The 15015-nt window shown below is 48.0% G+C and overlaps 2 non-coding genes across 2 annotated transcripts; both read right to left on the reverse strand.

The window, feature by feature from the left end:
* Window positions 1–398: 398 nt before the first annotated feature.
* Window positions 399–471, reverse strand: EI90DRAFT_t279. The gene has a single exon. It is a non-coding gene; the product is annotated as a tRNA-Thr (tRNA).
* Window positions 472–6466: 5995 nt separating this feature from the next.
* EI90DRAFT_t278 lies at window positions 6467–6539 on the reverse strand. The gene has a single exon. It is a non-coding gene; the product is annotated as a tRNA-Thr (tRNA).
* Between the last annotated feature and the right edge of the window lie 8476 nt (window positions 6540–15015).

Genomic DNA, 15015 nt, shown 5'->3' on the forward strand with positions numbered 1-15015 from the left:
GGCTTACAGTGGTGGCACAATGGTGTGGCAGTTACAATCACGGTACAAGGTTTTGTGGGTTATGTATTAGATGAAGAAAGACATTTTTTGGCATCTGCCTTACACATCATATGACTTCTAACTATCTAATATAAAAGTCACAATGGTCAAGGGAAGTCCCTTGAAACTCAACAAATTCCCCAGCCAGCACCAAAACCCAGTGGGAAAGCTTGGCATGGGGTTTGACAGTGAAATAAAGGTGAAGGGACCAAAGGCTTGATTGTTCATAGTCACGGACCATAAGATTCTAGGTCCATTCCTATAACAGGGCATGCCCTGACAGTAATGTAGTGGGATATGCTGCTCTGTCACATGTTGGAATTTGTACACGTGGTCTTGGGAACCTAAATGCTAAAATATGGACATTCTGGGAGTCGAACTGCAGAACCCTGCATAGGTACCAAGAGTGTGTTACCATTACACTAAATGCCCGCATTAGGCGGAGGTGGTTTCTAACACACCCCCTTCACATTGGATTGAGCCCGTGATCCACATGTGACCCTAACCACCAGGCTTCCAACAGCCCGTGAGCCATCACCCCCTGAATTCATATTCAGGCCGGACTTACTGTTGGAGTTACAACGACACGTGACTCACTAACCAAACTCACATGATCTTACTTTTCGTTTCCGTTGTATTGATACCGTGACTGCATTGTATATAGGTAATTGTTTGGGTCTACTTTCCTTTTCTCCTCAGTTCTTCATTAACGGAGACTGAGGTTAGTATCATTGCTTTTAGTTAGTTGTTACATTACTTACTCTGTACTCTTCTGTACTATAGCTCCCGCTTTAGGTTAGTACTAAATGTAGTAATTCAGTTCTTCATTAACGGAGACTGAGCTCCCGCTTTAGCCCTCCTATTAGGTTATGAGCCCAGCGGCTCTCTAATTCTAACCAGAAAGAACTCCCATCAATCCAGTATCAATCATGACCACCATTTCCCACAAAGTCGATACCAGAATCTTCGAGAATGACCGGCTACGAGCCGATGGATCAAACTACGGAACTTGGAAATCAATGATCGAACTCGTACTGGAGAATCACCACTTACTGGAATACATTGATGGTTCAATCCCTAAACCTTCCTCCACTCCCCCTGCTCCCGCACCCACTACTGCGCCTGCCAATACTGGTACAGGTTCAGGAAACACTCCCCCTGCTACTCCTGCTCCACAACCCAGCACCGCGTTAACTCCACTCCAAATATGGAAAGAGGGTAATTCTGCGGCTTTACTCCAACTTGTCGTGTCCGTCGATGAGGAAGTCAAACTCCTCATAAAGGGTATCAAAGAAGCTCCTATAGCATGGGTGGAAATCAAAAAGAAGTTTGAAGGAAAAGGCGCGAAGTCTGTCTTTTACCTTATGAAGAAACTCTTCCGCACCGTTATGCTTCCCGAAAAGGATATCTACAGTCAAATTCAGGAGCTAAAGGATTTGTTCATTAAACTCGACTCACTTGGAACCAATATTAGCGAGGAAATCCAGACAGTTGCCATACTCATGGCACTTCCGGAAGAGTGGGAGATGATTCAGGAAATTCTCCTGAATAAGGACAAACTTACCCTGCAAGATACAATAGATGCGATCCTCGTACATGAGAGTAAACTCAAGCACAAGCAGGAAACTGCTATGCTAGTCCGAGTTGGGAAGGGAACCCCGAAAGGGAAGGCCTCTTCAGGCCAGCTGAGTCAGAGATCTAGGGAGGGAAACAAATTAACGTGCGGCAACTGCAAGAAAGAGGGGCACACTGCAGAGCAATGTTGGGCAGAAGGAGGTGGGGCAGAAGGGAAAGCCCCAAAGGGAAGAGGTCCGAGACGGAAGAAGTCGGGGAAAGGGCAATCAGCTAAAGTAGCTGAAGCCGAAGAATCAGGAGAGGGGTTATTGGTATACCTCGCGCATGAGACCCTCAAGTCTGAGACTGCACTAGTAGCCTCAAAAACTTCCCCCTTCACCCACTTTGTCATTGACACAGGGGCTTCATCGCATATGACCCCCGACTCCTCAATGTTCTCGACTTATCAGAAACTCACTCACCCAAAGAAGATCAAAACCGCTGACGCTTATATTGACGCAGTTGGTATTGGTGATATCGAGGTCCAAACATTCATGGGAGATCAATCCCATCCTGGCCGATTCACAAATGTTCTTCATGTGCCCCACTTAAACGAAAATCTTCTATCTGGCCGACAACTTGCGAAGAATGGTCTCAGAACCATTATTGAGGATGACCGCATTGACATCGTAAATTCCAAATCTGGAAGAGTCGTTAATCGCGCATACCCACACGGAAGTCTCTATAGACTCCGGGTAAAGATCATGTATCCCGAAACTGCAAAGTTTTGTCGAGTCGAAGTTGCAGAGGATGATGAGCACGCACTCACGACCCAAACCATGTCAACTTCCAAAGCCAGCCTAGCCCTATGGCACCGGAGGCTTGGACACGTTACCGAGGATACAATCCTAAACATGGAGAAACATGGGTCAGTGGGCGAAATGGAAATTACGGAGAAAGGAAAGGGACGCTGCATACCTTGCCTAAAGGGAAAGCAAACACGCGATCCAATCCCTAAATCCACCTCAACCCGCTCATCCGAACCACTAGGCCGAGTCTTTAGCGACTTATGCGGCCCAATCACTCCAGAGACCTGCGAGGGTCACCGTTATTTCATCACTTTCACCGACGATTATAGCCGGTACACCCATATCGGACTTGCAAAGACCAAGGACTCAGCGCTAAATCTATTCAAAGCCTGGAAAGCGAAAGCTGAAAAGGAATCTGGAAGAAAGGTTAAAACCCTGCACACAGATGGAGGTGGCGAATACACATCCGCCGACTTCAAAACTTACCTTGAGTCCGAGGGAATCACCCACGAGATCACAAACGCCTACACCCCGCAACAGAACGGAGTTGCCGAAAGGGTAAACCGCACTCTAAATGACCGCGCACGGTCAATGCTGGAAGATGCGAAAGAAGTGCTTAAAGTCAAGCAACTTCCTCCGAGTTTCTGGGGTATTGCCATACGACATGCTGTCTGGATTAAGAACCGGGTATTAACCCGAGCTCTAAACCAGAACCAGACACCCTTCGAGGCATATTTCGGTCGAAAACCTTCACTCAAATCACTGCGACTATTCGGATGTGTTGCCTATGCACACATTCCCCAAAAGTTTCAAACGAAACTTGGGGCCCGGACAGTCAAGTGTATTCACGTTGGGTTTGCCGAAGACAAAAGAGCGTACTTGTTGTGGGACCGTGCTAAACGCCGGATGATAGAGTCGAGGGACGTTGAATTTATTGAGGGAGGTGAACATGAGAGGGTGAGGGTGAATGTAGATGATGAGGAAGAGGGAGTGGAAGACGAAGTTGGAAGCCCTAAAGGAAGTCCGAGTAGTCAGAATGCTGTTTCAGGGGGGACAAGGACGGAAATGGCGAGAATGATACAAAGATCAACTCACCTAACGTACCCAAGAACCCGTCAATCGAGAACCAACATTCCGACCTTAATCCTAAACCCAACACCGCTCCGAACCCAAATCCCAATCCAGACCCAAATCCTACTCTAACTCCACCACTCCGTCGGACGACTCGTAAGAACGCTGGAAAGCGACCCATCAGACCGGATGAAGATCCGAAGATGGATTTGGGTTCTAGATGCACCCAAGTAACCATGCAACCAATCCCGAATGCGGAAACAGTGGGCGATTCTGAAAAGAATACAACTTCAGTGGGCGAAAATGAAGAGAAAGTTGAAACACTCAACTTTGCTATCATGCGCGATGGCGAAGAATTCGCCTATGTTGCAGCAACCTCTCCCCGGAGTTACCACAAAGCAATGAAAAGGAATGATGCTGATGGCTGGACGGCAGCGATAACCGAAGAATATCAGAACCTTGTCAACCGAAAGGTATTCGAGGAAACCGATGTTCCCGAAGGCATTCGAGTCCACGATGGCCGATTGGTTTTTGCCGAGAAAACTAATGCCGAAGGAGAAATCGTAAAAAAGAAAGTTAGACTGGTGGCAAAAGGATATACCGAGGTTCTGGGAGTGGACTACTTCCAGACTTACTCACCCACACTTGGCCGCGACACTTTATTTGCGTGCCTCACCTATGCCGCTGGACACGACCTCGAAATCCACCAGTTAGATGCCGTCGCCACTTACCTGAATAGTGACCTCCAGGAGGAGATCTACATCAAACCTCCTGCCGGAGTCCTGACAACACCGGGAAAGGTGTGGTTGCTGAAGAAGGCCCTGTATGGCTTAAAGCAAGCTGGCCTAGAATGGTACCGCACACTCCGAAAGCACCTAAAGTCACTTGGATATCAGCAATCTGGATACGATCCTTGTTTATATTACGCGGATCACTCACGCTTCATTCTCGTCTATGTTGACGATTTGTTACTCGTTGCTCCGAAGTCCGAGTTGGCCAACATGAAGGCCGAGGTTACCGGAAAATTCGAGATGCGGGACCTAGGAGAAGTCCATTGGTTTTTAGCGATGGAAATCACACGCGATAGAGCTGCACGTACTATTACGATAAGCCAGCGACAATACGTCACCGACATCCTTGCGCGATTCAGGCTGGAAAAAGCACAACCAATGAGTACCCCAATGGCCGCAAATTTAAAACTTGAAAAGTTGAACTCACCAGAAATCGACCAAACGCTATACCAATCTATGCTCGGATCGCTAATGTACGCAGCGATTAGCACTCGTCCTGATATATCCTTCGCCGTTGGATTGTTATCTCAACACGCTGTGGCCCCTGGACAACAACATCTATCCGCTATCAAGCAGGTATACCGATATCTAAACGGGACGCGCGACCTTGCACTGACGTTTGATGGAAAGCGATTGGACAAGGGTTTGTGTGGATTTTCCGATGCGGATTGGGCTGGAGATCCTAGCACAAGAAGGTCAGTATCTGGATACTGCTTCATATTCGGTGGTGCCGCAGTAGCGTGGTCTTCAAAGAAGCAACCCACGATAGCGCTATCAAGCACCGAGGCCGAATATATGGCCACCACGCATGCAGGGAAAGAGGCTACTTATCTGGATCATCTACTCGACAACTCCGACATATCCTCCCAAAAACCCATCACCATCTTCGTCGATAATCAATCAGTGCTTGCCATTGCCGAAAATCCTATATTCCATGCGCGAACAAAACACATTGATGTCAGACACCATTGGATCCGCGAAAAAATCGAAACTGGTACCTTGAGGCTGGAATATGTCCCTACTGCCGATCAAGTGGCAGATATATTCACAAAGCCATTACCCGCATCAAAATTCGAGAAGCTCAGATCGAGTTTGGGATTGGGATGAGTCAACAAGCGTTGAGTGGGCATGTTGGAGTTACAACGACGCGTGACTCACTAACCAAACTCACATGATCTTACTTTTCGTTTCCATTGTATTGATACCGTGACTGCATTGTATATAGGTAATTGTTTGGGTCTACTTTCCTTTTCTCCTCAGTTCTTCATTAACGGAGACTGAGGTTAGTATCATTGCTTTTAGTTAGTTGTTACATTACTTACTCTGTACTCTTCTGTACTATAGCTCCCGCTTTAGGTTAGTACTAAACGTAGTAATTCAGTTCTTCATTAACGGAGACTGAGCTCCTGCTTTAGCCCTCCTATTACTTACTGCTAATCTCCTACATGTCCGCATCATGTGGTCTGAAGCAGCCAGATTTGGGTCCTTAGTGCTCTGAGCTACACCCCCTGAAACTTTGTCAGGCTGGCTAATTTAATGCTTGACTTCACATGCCCATCTCACGTGGCAGCAACCGGATTTGGGTGTGCTCGTGTCAGGGCATGCCCCGCCCGACCCTCGCTCTGCTCCCCCACTCCGCACCGCTTCTCCCCCTTCCTTTCTCCTTTCCCCTTTCTTTCTTTCTTTCTCACATGGACCACCTTTCCCGCTGCTCGATGTATCACCAGCGCACACGCCCATTTCCCCTCTTGTATCTCACTGTTCCTATATCGCCACCATCACCACTGCACTTACCCCACACCCACAGCGGGCCCTCTCGGGATCTCCCGCAGAGGCACCCGGAGAGCCATGGCTGTGTGCAAGGGTGATGTGGCGCGCCCCACGTGACTGATCCTGCATGTATATAATAACAGCTGGAGTGGGAACCGAAGAAGTAGCCTTCTTCTCACATTCCCACTTCAGGCAAGTAGTGTAGCCTTCCCTTTTAATAATAACTCACATTCCCACTTCAGACTAAGTGGTCGGGGACGCTCACCCCACGACGAGATCGCTGCTATGCACAGCTGCTACTCGTCCCACCGAGTCCCGCACGCCGGGATCTCGCCGCTTTCGGAGCTGTCCCTGACAGCTTGGTGACTTCTGTAGAATGTCCACCATGTTGGAATTTGTACACATGGTCTTGGGAACCTAAATGCTAAAATATGGACATTCTGGGAGTCGAACCGCAGAACCCTGCATAGGTACCAAGAGTGTGTTACCATTACACTAAATGCCTGCATTAGGCGGAGGTGGTTTCTAACATCACATGCCAATGCGACTGCGGGGTAACAAATATGATATCAACAACAACAACAACACCAGAGGGTCGTCCAGGAGGTCTTGGAGACACTGTGGAAGAGGAAGCTTTTCCTGAAGCTGGAGAAGTGTCAGAGACTGGAGTATTGTCAGAGACGGAAGTACTGTCAGAGTCGGAACACTGTCAGAAGGTGGATAGAAGGCGGATTGGGTTCTGTCTGAGTTGAGGTCGGAGGTGATGCAGAGGTCTGTTGGAGCACGCATGCGGATATGCGGGCGGAAATATGCGGCGCATCCGGAAGTGCTGTTCAAGGTTAGCAGAGTGGGATCGCGGCCTCAGCGACTCAGGTGGAGTGCTGTGCCCTGAGCTTGATGTTTGGGGGAGATCCCATATTTACGGATTGACACTCACAGCGGACTTCAAACAAGACTTGCAGGTGGAGCGGACCTGTAGGAGGAGCGCGGACTCCGTGAGCACGGACTCAGAGGGGGGAAGCCCCCTTTGCAGAAGGAGAGACTCAGACCAGACAGGGGGGGTACTCTAGTTGATTTCAGACTGAGGTCTCCGAAAGTATTTACAAGGTATAAGTAGATAAGAGAAATCAAAAGAGGGACCAGTCGGTCCGGTGCGGAAATAAGCGGAGATGAGCGGGGACTTGTCAAACTAAACCAAGGACAAGAACCTGGGAAATGGGAGGCAAGGAATGAATAAAGTCAAAGCAGATCAAGTACCAATATTGACAGATTAAATGAATGAATAGAAAAGTGCAATAGCACATGGATCAAATGCCAATATTGGGGTGAACATAATAGGCACTCGGCAAGGAATGAATGTTATGTTGCTGAGTGACAAAAATGGCCAGAGGACAAAAGAGGAGGTCAGCGTGCGGCACCAATACAAGTCCGCAAATAAGCGGGGTCGGTGCGGTGCCGACACAAGTCCACGAACAGAGGTTGATCTGTCAGCACTGTCACACAAGGACAGCATGAAGGCCAACAGAGATACAGAGGGGATTGGGAGTGTTGACCTGACCAGAGGTGTCAAGGGCAACCAGAAGTGGCCAGAGGGTGCAGAGATGGGCAGAGGGCATGGAGTGGGCAGAGGGTGCGGAATGCATGGAAGTGGGGCATGGCTGTGACCACATAGTGGGAAGCAATGAGTGTGGTTCAGATGGAGACAAGGCTGGCATAGGAACTGGAGGGACTGAATGCCGGGAGCGCCAAGGGCTCGGGAACTGGAGGTAAGGTTGGAATGCCGGCAGGGTCTAGGTTCTGATTGTTGGCCAAGTCTCACACAATAAGGCAGGGGGCCAGACACCAGGTTGGGGGCTGGTTAGGATGGGTTTCGGGTTGGCGGATTCGCCTATCGGCATTGGTTCGCTGCTGACAGAGTCCCGGGATTTGTTGGTCATGACAAGAAGTGCAAGTCCAAGCAGACACAGATCGAGTACCTCAGACTTGTCATCTCTGAGGGAAGCATCGCAATGGACCCTGTGAAGATCCAGGGAGTCCTTGACTGGCCAGCCCTGACCAAGGTGAAGGAAGTGCAGTCCTTCCTAGGGTTTGTGAATTTCTACCACTGGTTCATCAAGGACTTCTCAGAGAAGTGTCAGGGCACACTGCCGCCGCCGCCGCCTCCTTTTCCTTTTGTCCCATCCTCTCATTCTCTCTTCTTTCCTTCTTCTCTTTTTCTATCTTTATACAGACGACCTCTCTTTCTTTCCTACCCTTGTAGCACGGATGCATCTGACGCTGAGCACCCCGTAGGGGCACCGCAATGCCGGATGTGCCACGCACTTCTACTTGTACTTCCCCTCCAACACTCGGGATCGACCGCAGAACCACCCGTGGTAACCCGGCTTCGTCCGAGGGTGACGTGGCACCTCCACGTGACCCATTCACACATGTATATAAACTAAGCCGAAGCAGGACCGAAGAAGTAACCTTCTTCTCATTTCCCACTTCAGGCAAGTACCCTAGTTTAGTCTGGCTTCCCACCCTAATAACAATACATTTCCCACTTCAGCCTAAGAAGCCACACAGGGACGTTGTCAGGGCATGCCCCGACATGCCCCGCCCGATCCCCGCTCCGCCTCCCCGCTCCGCACCGCCTCTCCCTCCTCTCCCTCTTCCTTCCTCCTGTTCTCCTTTCCTCTTTTCTTTCTTTCTCTCTTTCTCTTACACGGACCACCTTTCTCTCTGCTCAATGTATCATCGGCACACACGCCCATCTCCCCTCCTGTATCTTACATCCCTACACTGCCGCCACCGCCGCCGCGCTCGCCTTGCACCCTCAGTGGGCCCTCTCGGGATCTTCCGTGGAAGCACCCAGAGAGCCGTGGCTGTGTGCAAGGGTGACGTGGCGCACCCCACGTGATCATTCCCGCATGTATATAATAACAGCTGGAGTGGGAACCGAAGAAGTAGCCTTCTTCTCACATTTCCACTTCAGGCAAGTAGTGTAGCATTCCCCTTTAATGATGACTCACATTTCCACTTCAGACTAAGTGGTCGGGGACGCTCACCCCACGACGGGATCGCCGCTACGCATAGCCGTCATCCGTCCCACCGAGTCCCGCACGCCGGGACCTCGCCGCTTTCGGAGCTGTCCCTGACAGACGTAAGCCCAAGTAAGGGCTGTCCACTATACGGTCTCACCGCCCCGCCGCTGTCCAGGCCGCTAGCGCTGAGCACTATGCCACTACCTCTGCCTTCCTCGAGCCGTCCCTGACAAGAAGGCACACCCACTCCATGCGCTGACCCGAAAGACCAAGGTCTGGAGCTGGGGCCTGGACAAGGACCATGCCTTCCATGCCCTTAAGGAGGCCATCACCACTGCCCCTGTCCTCTCCTTCCCCACCGATTCCGGCTGCTTCAGGCTCAAATGCAACACCTCCAACTTCGCAACCGGTGCAGTCCTCTCCCAGCTCCAGTCGGATGGGGAGTTCCACCCAGTGGCATTCATGTCTAAAAGCTTTACCGATGTGGAACACAACTATGAGGTATATGACAAGGAGATGCTTGCGATCATCCGAGCCCTCAAGGAGTGGCGGCACTTTCTGGAGGGCACCAGAGAGAGTTGAGATCTACATGGACCACTGCAACCTGGGGTACTTCTGCATGGCTCAGAGCTGAACCAGCACCAAGCACAGTGGTCTCTCTTCCTCTCCCACTTCTACTTTACCCTCATCCACTTCCCAGGGAAACTCATGGGGAAACCAGACATGCTCTCACGATGTGCTGACCACCTGAAGGGGAGAGACAACAATGAGGGGTTGTCAGGGTTGTGCGTGCTCGCAACGAAGGATGCCCCAGAAACCTAATTGATATCAAAGCTGGGGGACATGCCCATCCCAGCACACGGTCATATATACACGGTAGAGGCGGTAACTAGTCAACTAGCTAATAACCGGTAGTATTGGATCAAGAATGATAGAAGATCATGCGGCATCATAACCGACAGCCGCAGATCGGATCAGATCGGAGATGAAGAGGAAGAAAAGAAGTAGAAGTTGATGGAGATACGGGTCATGTGGCAATGCGCTACTTACGCTAGCGACCCGAAGGCATGCCCTGACAGGGGTTGACGCTCCTCCAACCAACCTGGTTTGAAGCCCAGGCAACAGAGGCGATCTCAGTGGAGGGTGAAGAGGTGGGCATTCTGGAAAGGATATGTGAGGCAAAGGGCCACAACGAAAGGGTAGTGAAAGCCATGCAGGAACTGGGAGAGGGGATGCTGAGGTCAGATGAATGGGAGAAGCAGGGAGAGTTGGTCCTGTACCAGGGGAGGGTGTATGTACCGAAAGACCCGCAGCTTCACCATGACCTGGTATGGCTACATCATGATGCATGGGCAACAGGACACCTTGGGTTGTTATGGGGATGGGGGGAAATCCCCATTCCTTGATCCGTTCTTATAGCGGGATGATGAACGTCATATCTAGTCTGTACCATAATGGGATATGTAATCGATGAGTGATCCCAGTCTTGCATGGGAGTGGATGATCGAATTCCCATCGATCGTGATTGGTGATGTAGTGAGCTATTAAGGAATTGATGGTAGGTAGTCGGAGAGACCAGGACAGACAGGTCAGCCACGGGTACTTGGCACTCCTCAATGGAGCGTACCATGTGCGAGGTTGCGACTCGTGAGGTGGGTGAGAACTTCGTATAACTGCCATCGGGTACTTGGCGTTCGCAGCGTGAACGTACCGGTAGCGGGTTGATATCATGAGCGTGCAATGAGGATTGACTAACGGTGTCATATCCGTGCATACCCGACCCCGACCCGACTTCCGGACCTCCACCCTCTTCACCTCCGGAGTCATAACCTACCGCTGCCATTCCGATACCCACCTTCGGTCCTGGCAACACACCTCCTTACCTCTCCGACCCTATCTCCGTCCGCTCCGATACTCATCTCGGACCGAACACCGCCCCTCTCGCCACCCTCCTACGCTTCCCCCGTCCGCTCCGATACTCACCTTCGGACCTGACTACTCTCCTTTCCGCTACTCCTTCTCCCTTACCTTTCCCCTCTCTCCTCCCTCTGTTACTCCTCCGCCACCCTTCCGCCAAGTTATGACCTTCCACCGCTGTCCCGTACTTCGCACTCGGACACCGCTCGTACCTTGCTCCGAGCCTCCGTCATAGTCCCTACCTCGGACTTTGACTCCACCTTGGTCTTAGTCCATTGCATTGGTGACCTCATACTACGTAAACACCATTGCCAATATCCCTCAGACTTTCAACCCCGCCTCCGTAACCTCCGTAACCTCCGCAACCCCCGAGCTTCACGGATCACCTTCGGCCCTCTCGCTGCTTGTAATGTATTTCTCGCGTTTTCCCCTCACCCCTATTTGGACTACTGCTTCTTCCTATTCTAGCCAGTTAGTCATCATCCCCACTTCCCCTCATCCTCCTGCCCCTCTGGGCCTCGCCCTCCCTACCTCCTTTCGGATGTATCACAGGTCCTGCCTTATGACCTTCGGTACCGCTCCGCTTCTTCTACCCTTTGTTCCCGTTCGGACGTCTTCGTTCCGATTCGGTTACCCTTTGTTCTCCTTGTGCTTTTGCCCCTTCCATTATATATATCGGCGCTTGTACATACTCGTTTTGGTTTAGTCCGAAATCGACCTGAAATGCCCCCAAGAGACTTCCTGCTCACCTACTGTGAAATTAAGGACCAAATGGACAAACAGCAATGGCACAGCGCTCCGCTTGAGTCGCTGAGGCCAAGGTCCCTCCACGCTAAGTCTCCGATTCCACTCCGGAGTCGTCTGTTTCTGCCCGGTTCTAACAGTAGCAAATTAACTGTTTTGTGTTTACACTTTGAAATCTGGAGTGTTAACCAGCTCTCCTGTTGAAATATTTACTTAATATTCTCTCCCTAATTGCTGCCTTTTACTACAGTGGCAATCTTAACTGTATATCACTTTTTCGCACTGGAGTGACAACCAGAAATGCTTGAGAAAAATAATACTCTATTTTCTTACTTCTCTAAGGGGGGGAGCGAAAAGTCGCAGAAAGGGTCTCCCTTTTATACTCCTTGGGTCACCTTCCTTTTTCACGCTCTACCTTCTATTTACAGGATTTATTTACAGTGTATTTTTCTCAAACTGAATAAAAAATGAAATTTTCACACTATAGTTCTACTGTGCTTTTGCTGCGCTGAACTGCGGTTCTACTGCAGTCAGACTGTGCCTAGAATCCTTATTGTCCTCCCTCACCTAAGCTATTTTAATGGTTAATTAGAACTTGGCTGCGCTGCATTTGCCACAGTTACCTATTTCAAATTCCCTATATATACCATTAAATTTGCTATGACTCGATGATTCTGAATTCAAACTTTGCATTACTATGCGTATGGCTGTGCTGAGACCTTCAGCTGATTTATTCCATTTTTATTTAGTGACATTTAGTTAAAATGAGACTGAAATGGTAAATGAGTGAATTATTCAGGTTTAAAACTGAAAGAAAAAGTTGCTAGTAGTCAAGAATTACTCAAACAAATGTGTTATAGCTCTCCACCTCATTAGAATATTGTTCCCTAAAATTCCCGCCATGGTCCGTCGTAGTTTAGTGGTTTTCGTGAATTTCGTTCATATTCCCTGATTCCCCTTTGTATTATCACATCCTAATCCTCCATATGTATTGTTCGTTGTTATAGTAGGTCGTCCTTGAAGATATCATATTTTTATGTATTTTATTTAGGACTCTGGACCTCTTGAAGCTGTTTTCCCACGCGTTTCCAGGTTTCTAACTTCATGTCCCTACATTTCTGGATGTTTTCTCACGTTCTTGGTATCATAAATTTTCATTTATTCCCACCTTTCCAATGGTACTAAGGTTGTGTCCTATTTCCTGGTATTCATTGAGTTAGCAAAAGTTCGCACGGACATTCGGTAATCACGTGCATTGTTCCCATAGTCGTTCGTATGCGGGCGCCATTTCCGTTTAATTGTTCGGGATTTACGATATGCGCAGGTTTTTATTTCTTTCATATGGGCTTCTGTGATTTATTTCAGATTTTTCCCTCATGATCTAAGGTTGTTTTGCACTTTCCATGCTTTGTTTTGACCGGGCTCTTCCTTATTTGGACGGAAGTTGGTCTTCGCGATCTGCTGAAGTGTGGATCTCGGTTCCGATGGCCGGTTCCTGCGCATCGCCACCCTCACATGTCATTACACATGATGCGGATTTCTATATTCCCGTCATGGGTATAACTTCACAACGGCTGGACCGTTTGGGCTGAAAATTTGCATAACTATAGTTCCCCATTTTTCATAATTTCCGTGTAAATTTCGTTGTATGTTTTAATTATGGATCCTACGCAAACATCGTCTTTTCCCTGAGCTCGGACTTTTGATGTTGCTATTCCCATTATTGGATATCTCATTAACGCATGATCCTTTTATTATGAAAATTTGGGAGGATTAAGATTAGATCCCTTCCTTTCTAATGCCTTATCAAGCTTGTCTCGGTCGTTACTGGTTAATTTTCGCGTTTGCCTTTTAGATATTGTCCTCGTTTTGCAGGAGTTTTAGTCATATCTCCGTCGTTTATGGGTAGTTTCCCCTGTAATTACTCTCATTGGGTCCGTTTGGGGGACATCTACATTTCCTATTATAAACACGACTTTGAATTTTGCATTAGTTCCTGAGGAATCCTTGTTCCATGGTACTTCCATCCTTGGCTACGTGTGCGGACGTGGGAAAGTAGTTTCCGTGGAGGTTCTCTGATTGTTTTTATAGTCAAATCTTGGTCGATTGTCCTAATTCTTGTTTTAATATTTGCTATAAATTCCCCCGGGAATTCCGTCTCGTTGATGGTAAGCTTGAAGTATTTTTGCTATTTTTCTTTCTTTCGATTTATCGTGTATAGTCATAATAATTCGTAAAAATTCGTAAAAATTCGTGTCCTTCTGTTTTTCTCATATCTACTTGTCATATGAGGTTTTGTGATTTATCTGGCATATTTCCATAATGGGTTTCCATAGTGTGACCGTTATTTCTCCTACAGCGGACGTGGGAAAGTAGTTTCCATGGAGGTTCTCTGATTGTTTTTATAGTCAAATCTTGGTCAATTGTCCTAATTCTTTGTTTAATATTTGCTATAAATTCCCCCGAGAATTCCGTCTTGTTGATGCTAAGCTTGAAGTATTTTTGCTAATTTTCTTTCTTCCAATTTATCGTGTATAATCGTAATAATTCGTTAAAAAATTCGTTAAAATTCATTAAAGTTCAGGTCCTTCTATTTTCTCACATCTACTTGTCATATGGGGTTTTGTGATTTATCTGGCATATTTCCATAATGGGTTTCCATAGTGTGTCCGTTATTTCTCCTACAACACTATAGTTCTACTGTGCTCTGCTGCACTGAACTGCAGCTCTACTGTGGTCAGACTGTGCCTAGAATCCTTATTGTCCTTCCTCACCTAAGCTATTTTAATGGTTTAATTAGAACTTGACTGTGCTGCATTTGTCGCAGTTTTCTATTTCAAATTCCCCATATTTACCATTAAGTTCGCTTTGACTCGGTCATTCTGAATTCAAACTTTGCATTACTATGTGTATGGCTGCGCTGAGACCTTCAGCTGATTTATTCTATTTTTATCCAGTAACATTTAGTTGAAATGAGACTTGAAATGATAAATAAGTGAATTATTCAGGTTTAGAACTGAAAGAAAAAGTTGCTAGTAGTCAAGAATTGTTCAAACAAATGTATTATAGCTCTCCGCTTCATTGGTATATCATTCCCTAAAATTCCCGCCATGGTCCGTCGTAGTTTAGTGGTTTTCATGGATTTCATCCATCTGCCCTGATTCCCCTTTGTATTATTACATCCTAGTCCTCCATATGTATTGTTCATTGTTATAGTAGGTCGTCCTCGAAGATATCATATTTTTATGTATTTTATTTGGGGCTCTGGTCCTCTAGAAGCTGTCTCCCTGCGCA

The sequence above is a fragment of the Cantharellus anzutake genome, assembly GCF_015039405.1.
Source record: "Cantharellus anzutake strain C23 chromosome Unknown EI90scaffold_154, whole genome shotgun sequence".
Taxonomy (NCBI): Eukaryota; Fungi; Basidiomycota; class Agaricomycetes; order Cantharellales; family Hydnaceae; genus Cantharellus; species Cantharellus anzutake.